The sequence below is a fragment of the Dasypus novemcinctus genome, chromosome 19 (genome assembly GCF_030445035.2).
Source record: "Dasypus novemcinctus isolate mDasNov1 chromosome 19, mDasNov1.1.hap2, whole genome shotgun sequence".
Classification (NCBI taxonomy): domain Eukaryota; kingdom Metazoa; phylum Chordata; class Mammalia; order Cingulata; family Dasypodidae; genus Dasypus; species Dasypus novemcinctus.
Genome location: NC_080691.1, coordinates 11,255,411 through 11,265,347, shown reverse-complemented (window position 1 = coordinate 11,265,347; position 9,937 = coordinate 11,255,411). Strand labels below are relative to the sequence as shown.

The 9,937-nt window shown below is 46.6% G+C and overlaps 1 pseudogene; it reads right to left on the bottom strand.

The window, feature by feature from the left end:
* Window positions 1-6,196: 6,196 nt before the first annotated feature.
* LOC101440504 (protein tyrosine phosphatase type IVA 1 pseudogene) lies at window positions 6,197-6,735 on the bottom strand (annotated as a pseudogene).
* Between the last annotated feature and the right edge of the window lie 3,202 nt (window positions 6,736-9,937).

Below are 9,937 nucleotides of genomic sequence, written 5' to 3'. Positions count from 1 at the left end.
CCGGGCAGGTTTGCACGATGGTGGAGAATGGAGTGGAGGAGGAGAGAAGCAGGGGTGGTCCCGGGCTCGTGCTTGCGTGGGATGCTGCTTCCGGTTCTATCTTTTTGGGGTTTCCAGCTGTCCTCAGGCCACACTGCCTGGCTGGTTCCCAGTTTGAGTCTGGCTCTGGGAATATGTCCGGTCCCCCAGAGGACGAGCCGCACCCACTGACCGGCTCCTGGACGCAGGTCACGGCATCTGCCCACCTTGTCCCGCTGCGCGGGCTGGCAGCATGGACTGTGGCTGTGGATCTCTGGGTTGCAGCCTCTTCCCCTGGTCCCAGCTCTCTGTAACTGGCTCCCACGCAAAATCCCCTCCGTGGACCTGCCTGGCACGTGTCCCACGGTCCTGCCCTTCACACCCACCAACTTGGGCATGGGCTTCATGTGAAACAATAAGAAACCTTCTGGCAGAGCTTCTAGAAAGAAGATACGTTTCTTCCTTCCTTCCTTCATTCAGCCATTAAACGGGAATTGAGCTTCTCCCTGGGCTCTCCTCCAGGGGTGGAGATGAGCCAGACACTGCGCCTGCACCAGGAGCTCGAGAGCTGACGGCTGGGGCAGACCGAACACCACCTCTCACCTCCTCGGTACAGCCGAGCACCGTCCTAAGGCCACGGCAGGAGAGTGGGCTCTGCGAGGAGTGGGGAGGGAGCACTTTCTTTTCTAGGAGACGCACTGTGTGAGTTGAGCCACAAAGATCATAACTTGTCTCAGTTCCAAGAGTGAGAGAAGGCAGCTGTCAGACTGGGTGCCACCCCCCACGGATGTGCAGGGTGACCTTGGGCAGGTCCCTTAATTGCCAGTGAGTAGATACGACAAATACCCACCACTATTTGGCCCTGCCGGCCTATGGGCAGTGGAAGATTATACTTCTCAATCCCCAGGAGGTCACGTGAGTGTTTGAGATAATGAAAGGTTAGAGGACGGGGTGTGTCCCTCCTGGGCCAAAGCCCTAAATTTCAGCGCTGGGATCTCCAGCCTCGCTGCCCCCGGAACCTTGGTGAGTTGGATCCAGAAGATTCAGGCTGAACGGTCAGAGTCACAGCAAAGACATCTTTTTTAAAAAAGCAATTTTATTGATACATATTCGTAAAGCATACAATCCACCCAAAGTGTACAATCAGTGGTATTTGGTATAATCATAGAGTTATGCACTCATCACTTCAATCAATATTAGAGCATTTTCATTTCTCCAATAATAATAGTAAGTGAAAAACAGACAAACAAAAAGCTCTACCCCTGGCTAAGCACTTCTCAATGTTTCTATCCTTTCCCTGCTGTACACAGCTGCTATTCTGTTTCTGTCTCTCTAATTTGCTTGAATTTGTATTTTGTATAGATGGAATCAAATCATACATAGTACCTTTTGTCTAGTTTCTTTCACTCAGTATATTTTCTACTTTTTAAATTTTACCCTTAAGGAAAGATTGTTAACATATTACTATACACTACTGTCCATAGTTTGCTTTAGTTGTGTTTTGCCTGATATTAACATCTTGTATCATTAATCTACATTTGTTCTCTTTCAAAGAAACCAGTCTTATACATGCATTATCACCCACACTCACATTTCACGTGTGGGTTTGCTAAGCTACACAGTCCCATGTGACGTTTTTAGCTGGCAAAGGCAGCTCTAGCCCAGCTTCCTGAGTGGGAAGGACATGCAGCAAAGCCTACCACTGCCTGTGGCACAGGTGTGCTCAGGGGGAGAAATACTCCTCCAGTGTTTCAGCCACTGAGATTTGGGGGTTCTTTTGTACTGGGGATATCTCACTTCTATCCCCTGCTTGGAGGTTTCTCATTTCTAGGCAGGAATGAATGCCAGGTACAGCAACATCTAACAAAACGTCACATAAAAAGTGCTGAACAGCACTGTGCCTAAAAGTTCCCTCCTGACAGCCTTCGTGTTACTCAAATGTGGCCAGTCTCGAAGCCAGACTCAGCATGTAAATGCACTGCCTTCCCCCCAGCATGGGACATGACACCTGGGGATGAGCCTCCCTGGCACCAAGGGATCACTGCCAAGTACCAGCTGATGACGTAACTAGAAAATGACCTTGAATAAAAGGTTCAACGTGGACCAGCAGAATATCCCTGTCTACATATAATAACAGGAGTTAAAAATGCTTTTTTATCTAAATTAAGGGGGAAATGCAAAGGACAAATGAGTTTATATGGCTGTGAGTCTCTAAAAAAGAGTCTGGAGGTTGTCAGAAGGATTGCCCTTATGCACACCTGAGCAGAGTCTTAGAGACAGATAAAGTAGATACAACTCCAGGTATTGGTTCTTCTGAGGGCTAAAGAGACCCACGGGTTTTATGGTCATGGCAGATGGAGTTCACTGCCATGTCAGTTGGCCCTTCTTTGGAGTTGGTGTCTCTGCGTGATGGAGCTGGACTCAGATGTGATCTCTTTTCACAAGCCTTCCCTGTTACTTTACTGGAATTGTAGTTGGTGCTGGGGTTTAAGATATTTCTAGGTGATCTGAATCTCTGGACTAACAATATGATAGCCAGGCCCTGAGCCTCAACAGACTTCAGCTCCTACACTCTGGTTTATTGGCCTTACCCCACTCAGCTAACATGGAGTTGAAGAATGTCAACCACCACATCATGGAGCCAAGAGTGCCTACAACTGAAAGCAGGAGGATTGCATCCAGTATCCATGTGGAATTTAATCTCTCTCTTGACATAAATGTGGAATTGACACAACCAATCCAAGTTCCACAGAGAAAATGTGAAATTGGTGTGGAAAAAGTGGCCATGGTGGCTGCTGGGTGCGGGGAATGGGAGGAAGAGATGAGATGTGGAGGCATTTTCGGGACTTGGAGTTGTCCTGGGTGGTGCTGCAGGGACAATTGCTGGACATTGTAGATCCTCCCATGGCCCACTGAATGGAACGTGGGAGAGTATGGGCTATGATGTGGACCATTGACCATGACGTGCAGCGATGCCCAGAGATGTACTCACCAAATGCAATGGATAGTCATGATGATGAGGGAGAGTGTTACTGTGGGGGGAGTGGTGGGGTGGGGGCAGTGGGGGTGAATGGGGATCTCATATTTTTTTAATGTAATATTTTTAAAAAATGAATAAAAAATAAAATAAATAAAATAAATAAAAAGTGCCGAACACGTTTCACTACGCTTTTTAGTTTTCACTGATTACCATCAGGGCAGGCACGAGAAGTACAAAGTGTGCCCCCAGATGCCAAGTCCTTGGTTTGTCCCAAGGAGAGGGGGCTCTGGGAGGCTGGTGCCCCCCTGTTCTGCGGGTGGGAGGACGAGTGATGCCTTTTCCAGCAGGTGAGCCCCGTGATGAGAACGCGGCCAGGGAGGCGCCCCCATGGGTGCTGGGAGCACCGATGAAGAGCCTGGACCTGTGGGGTGGATCAGCGTCGCCGTGGCCCCAGGCCCCACAGAGGTGTGGTGGGCTCTGTGTCGGGACCCATGAGGGCTCCCCTCCATCGCCGCCTCCCCGTCAGTGGCCCCCGACTCCAGTCCTCGGGTAACCCTATGTAATGTTGTCGTGCCCAGTAACCCCTCACACGCCACGGGCTTGTCCCTGTCTATGAACCCCCCATTCTATTGTTAATGGTTTCCTTGACGTCGAATCACTATTTTTTATTCAAAATTAATTTCCATTTTAATTTCCAAGTGTTTTTGAAGTAGAAAATATCTCAGAAAAGTTGCACAGCTTGAATCATCACAAATTCTACATATCCAGATCCAGGAAAAGAGCAGTAGAGGACCCCACCCCTTTCAGCACTGACCGCCCCCCATGGCCACAGCCACCCCGATGTCTATGCTCTCAACCCAAGAGAGGAGGGAGAAGAAGACAGGAAGGGACAGTTCCAAGAGTAGCTGTCCAGGTGGCCTCTGATGACAGGAAAGTTGTCAGCCTTCGCCAGGGAGCGCCAAAGCACCCCCACTATACACACACCGAAATGGCTGGAGTGAAAAAGACAGACTCGTGCCGCGCCCGCCGGGACGGGATGGGAATAAGCGGCTCTCGTGCCCTGGTGGAGCCGGCGCAGCCCCTTTGAGGAGCCTTTGGAAGTACCTAGCAGAGCTCCAAACGTGCACCAACCCGGCGATTCTACTCCAGGGTGCACACGCACCCTAGAAATGCACACGTGTCCCCCCGAGAGACAGCCTAGCACGTCTATGGCAGTTTTATTAAATATAGTCCAAAAGCTCCTCAAAAGTAAAATGGGTGAAAAAATTATGGTCTGCTCACCCAGAGGATTACTGTACAGTAGTGAGAAAGAACGAAACAACACCTGCATGCCATAATGGAGAAGTTCACAAACATAATATTGAATGAAAGAAATCAGACGAGAATATAAACTGCAGGACTCTGGTTAAATAAAGAGATTGAAAGGAAACCTTTGTACCACAACCCAAAATGGAAAAATCCATATTTACTTGTTATAAATAAGCATAACGCTCTCCAAATACATTGCATGTCCCCAGAGGGCATTAAATTCTAGCTACTGTGGCTGACCACCGACGGTTCTGAGCCTGAGACCTGCCATGACTTCTTAACAGGAAGATATTCCAGGGTAAAGGAGGTTTTATGAATGTGCAGCATCAAAACAAGACATTCTCCTTAATGTCATGTGAGGCATCGAAAGAGAAGTGAAAATGGAATTGCCCAGACGAGTCATGAAAACACTGTCTCACACCCCACCAGAGGTGTGAGCGCCACCTTTTACGGAAAAACCTGGTTGTGGATGACTGATGCTCACCGTCCTTAGCTCTTGAGAATTATGGAAATGCGGGGTGCTAAAAATCTCAGATAGATATGTACATTTCTTGAAAAAAGGCAAGCAAGCCTGCTTCAAGTTCTCAAGAATTTTTTTTTTATGATAAATGCATTTCATTATTTATTTAGATGTTTAAGCTCTTGCACTAGGTTTTTACAAGTTGGCGAACACTGACAAATTATTTCTCCCACAGAACTATAACCACACATTCCCAGGCAGTATAAATATATGGCTGAACTAACATTAATACACATACCATTTTATCAATCATATAATAAAAGAAATTATCAAGTATCCAAATATTAAGTTACACAGCTTAAAAGGCATATAAAATATTAGATGGCTGCTGAATTCATTAGCAGACCTACTTTTTTTTTCAAGAAGTTGGGAAGAGAAGGAAAAAAAATCACATTTCAAACAAAATAGCTGGTAAACAATTTCCAATAGATATGGAAAAAATTACAAGAATTTCAGAAATTTTATGATGAAGAATTATTGTAGCTACCATAACAAAGCATCGCTACCTTTTAAAAAATAATTACTAAATTAAAGAACATATCTACATGTTCTGCACAAGACATAAGCAACATTTTACTAAAAATATTTAATGGCCCCCTCCCATTTATTTGTCAGACCCTCCCCGGTTAAGTTGCACCCCAAAGTGCAAACATTAAATTAACTGTAAGGTTTTTTTTTTTGTCTGGAGACATTAAAGACACGTGTGCTTTTGTACAATGCAGATTTTCAAAATGGAGTTTTCCTCTAAAGTCACAAAATGAAATTTTGTAGACATTAAATTAAATAATCACCATAAGACTCAGTAAAAATCCCAAAACAAAATTCAATGGCTGCACAAACCTGATGTATATTGGTACGAATGTGGGAGATGTAAACATAAAGTGAACAGACAAATAACCATATAGGCCCTACTTTCAATGTTTGAAATGACTGAAGGAATACACCACATGAGGTCTAGAGTGTGCATAGTTCCTGGCATTTTAAGTTCTGTATGATACTAAAAATATACAAGTATTGTGCTGGGTATTTTGGCACCTAATCTCTCAAAATTTTCTTATATATTGATAAGATCCTGTTACGGGAATAGATTAAAAGACAACTTATAACTCAATACTGCATGATTTCAGAAAAGGTCAATTGTTACAAATGATAAACCCATTTTAAATGCTGACCAGCAAAAATCCAAATAGGTTGACTGTAGCCCACAGAGGTTGCAATTCTGTCAAACTTGTAGCATGGTGAGACTGCTTTTCAGTACTCATACAGAAGCTTTGTTAGATTTATCCACCAATATGTGGGCTAATATGTTTGACAAATCAGGCCCTCTCTCAAGTTCTACTTCCAGGGCAATAGCACCAGACACCCCAATTTTACTGAGTGCAACAGTTGTTTCTGTAACCATCGGAGTCTTTGAAGTGCAGCCGCATTTTAGGACGATTCTTCTCCAAACACAAAAGCTGCTTGCTGTTAAAAGCTCCACGCCGCTTCGGTCTTATGAGCTTCTTCATATTTCATTCCACCTTCAGTCAAGGTGAGGGCCACAAGCACCGGAGCTCTCCCAAGACCTGCAGCACAACGAACAGCAGTGCAGCAGCCAGGCTCTTCACAAAACTTAATTTTTACAAGACTCAACCAATCATCAGCAATTTGGTTGGATGGCGGTGCACCATCATCAAAAGGCCAATCAGGAACACGGATGCCTTCGTTTTCCACAAGAGCTGTGTCATAAGTTGCTTCACATACTCTTACTATTGTGGTAACTCCATACTTCTTGAGTTCCTCTATAAATTTGCTTAAGGTTGCATTGGTTGGATTGTGTGTGATAAGAAATCTCATGTTCTTGTATGTGACTTCCACAGGAGCTGGGCAGTTCATTCTAGCCATTTTAATTTAGTTAAAACAACAGTCAATAAGGGGGAAGCGGACTTGGCCCAGTGGTTAGGGCGTCCGCCTACCACATGGGAGGTCCGCAGTTCAAACCCCAGGCCTCCTTGACCCACGTGGAGCTGGCCCGTGTGCAGTGCTGATGCACGCAAGGAGTACTGTGCCACACAGGGGAGTCCACACATAGAGGAGCCCCACGCGCGAGGAGTGCACCCCTTAAGGAGAGCCGCCCAGCGCGAAAGAAAGTGCAGCCTGCCCAAGAATGGCGCTGCACACATGGAGAGTTGAAGCAGCAAGATGATGCAACAAAAAGAAACACAGTCCAGTACTACTGACAACAACAGAAGCAGACAGAAACAAGAACACACAACAAATGGACACAGGGAACAGACACTGGAGGGGGGGGAAGGGGAGAGAAATAAATAAAAATAATCTTAAAAAAACCAATAAGGTATGAAAGAATTAAAAAAAAAAAGAATACAGAAATCAATAAAGAAACTGAAGTCTACTTCAAGATACTCCACTTGAGGGCAGCGGACTTGGTCTAGTGGTTAGGGTGTCTGTCTACCACATGGGAGGTCTGCGGTTCAAGCCCCGGGCCTCCTTGACCCGTGTGGAGCTGGCCCATGCGCAGCGCTGATGCGCGCAAGGAGTGCCGTGCCACGCAGGGGTGTCCCTGTGTAGGGGAGCCCCACACACAAGGAGTGCGCCCCTAAGGAGAGCCGCCCAGCGTGAAAGAAAGTGCAGCCTGCCCAGGAGTGGTGCGGCACACACGGAGAGCTGACACAACAAGATGACGCAACAAAAAGAAACACAGATTCCCATGCCGCTGACAACAACAGAAGCAGACAAAAAAGACGCAGCAAAATAGACACAGCGAACAGACAACGGGGGAGGAGAGGGGAGAGAAATAAATTTTTTAAAAAAGATGCTCCACTTGAAATTCTCAGTGCCTTGCGTATGAAGTTGGAAGTAACGGGAAATGAAATGAAGCAGCAATTCTTCAATCCACTATCAATCCACTAATACTGAGGCAATATAAAGAAGTGCACTGAGGTTTACCCCATCCAGGTCAGAACTCTTGTAAAATGCTCTGCAGATTCCAATTCAACACTTCTGCGTCCAGGTTAACCACTCTTTTGGGGGTTTCTTGGTGGAGGGGCAATGACTCTCTACAGCTCCCTTGTCTGCATGGAGGTCGTGCTGTGCCTGGCAGTCATCTCCACTGCCCTGCAGAAACTCCATAAATGTGTGACCGAGAACACCACAGGAAGGAGTATGGTTACTCATTGAAGATTGTGGCCTGATCATACAGCCGTCCCGAGGTGGCCGCGAAACAAGTGGCGGCGGCGGCTGCAGGGCAGGGGGGTGGTGGTCGCCGCGGGGCGGTGGCGGTGCAGCCGGTGGCACCAGTGAGTGAGCCGCTCTGAGGAGAGCGCGTCGCCGAGCCGACCCGTGGCCGAGAGAGCCAGTACGCGCGCCGAGGCCGCAAGAATTATTTTAACCTCCAAATAATTCATCTACAAACCATTGTCTCCTCAAGCAATGTAACAGGAGCTTTTCAAAGCAGTGAGAATAAAATCTCGTGCACTGTTCATGTGGACTCCCCTCTAACGAAGAGAAGTCAGAAGAGGGAACAGGACAGCACGTCTGAGGTGAGACTCGCTCCCTCGCGCTCTCGCCCGCCCTGGGCAGGGGTGAGCCGCCCTGTACAGGGGACCCCGCGGGAGCAGGGACGCCTCCAGCCCACGCCCTGCAGGAGCTGAGGTCCCGGCCCAGTAGCCCATGAAAAAGCGACTGCCCCGGAACCAGCGAGGGGCTCCCCCGTCGAGCCTTCAGAGGAGGCGGGAGCCCCAGCCCAGCACGAGGACCTGGAGCCGCAGGTCCCCAATGAGCCGCCTGCATCCCACGAGGGACCCACGGGAACTGCGAAAGCATAAGCGTGCTTTGCTTTAAGTTGGTGAAAAGTGCTGCCTTTAGATGACCCAAATGCACGGCACACACTCATTTGATATTGCCCGTGGTTTCTTTCTCACCTCTAAATCCCTCCTAAACTGTTTCTGAAGACGCGCGCTCTATAAAAGGAGCGAGTCTGGGAACATCAGAAGCGGACGCTGCTCGTGGTTGGCTTTCGAGAGGCTCCGCGCTCAGTGGGCCGAGCGGGACGCAGCCAGGGCCGCACCTGCGCGCTTACTGTAGCTGCTCACACTTGGCAGATTATAAATGGGAAAAAAAAGTGTGCTTTTAAGATATTCGTAGTTCCTGTAAAATGAAAAGGCAATGCTGATAGCTGGAACTCCATTCCTTTCCCTTTTTCTCCCCTTTCTTGCTTATTCTTCCCCATGCTTGAATCCCTAGAATACTCTCTAGGCAATTTAGAAAAAGACAATCCTAAGGAATTTTTTTTAAATGAAGTTTTTCTAAATTTCCCCTGTAAATTAGCAGTGATTCCTGCAATTTCTTCTTACTATTTGTTTGTGAGTTCAGGGGAAATCTACTCTTGGGATAGTCCTGGATGTGTTACATTGAGTTAATTATGGGATGAGGAATTTAATCATTTTCAGCTAACATACCAGAGCTAAGAAAGGGGTAGCTCCCTTTTTAAATAAAAATAAGAGTGCATCATTTTTTTTGTATGTGAAATTACACCCGCCTCAATATTAAACATCAACCAGGAAATGAATGTTCTCAGCCTCCCTATTTAAAAAATAAGAGACGCCGTGGTCCCTGCTCCCATCACAGTCAATGACAGAATAGATTGTTTTGGCTGACGGAGAGAAAAGAGGACATCAGTCATGAATAATGAATTTATTTCAGATGCCGCTGTGGCAGCAGTTAGCAGACAGGATTTGGGCTGTATGCTGAGGATGGCAAATGATGAGGAAAAATGGGGAGGGGGTTGTCTAAACAAAATAAACCCAGAGCCCGAATGCATGCTTTCCACCCACAAGGCTTGATTTGAGGCTCTTTACCTCATTTAACCCCGACAACCTTGCGTGGTAGTGCCGTGCCTGCTGGACAGATGAGGACTCCCAGATCCAGCAAGAGTAAGGAGTTTGACCAGGACTGTGAATGTATTGTTTTCCATATGTGCACAAGTAATTAATATGTGGTTAATTAATTAAGCATATTAATATAATTGATAAAATTAAGCATATTAACCACCTATTAATATTAATATGTGGTTAATAAACTCTAGCTATCATAATTACTGATTATATGAGCAC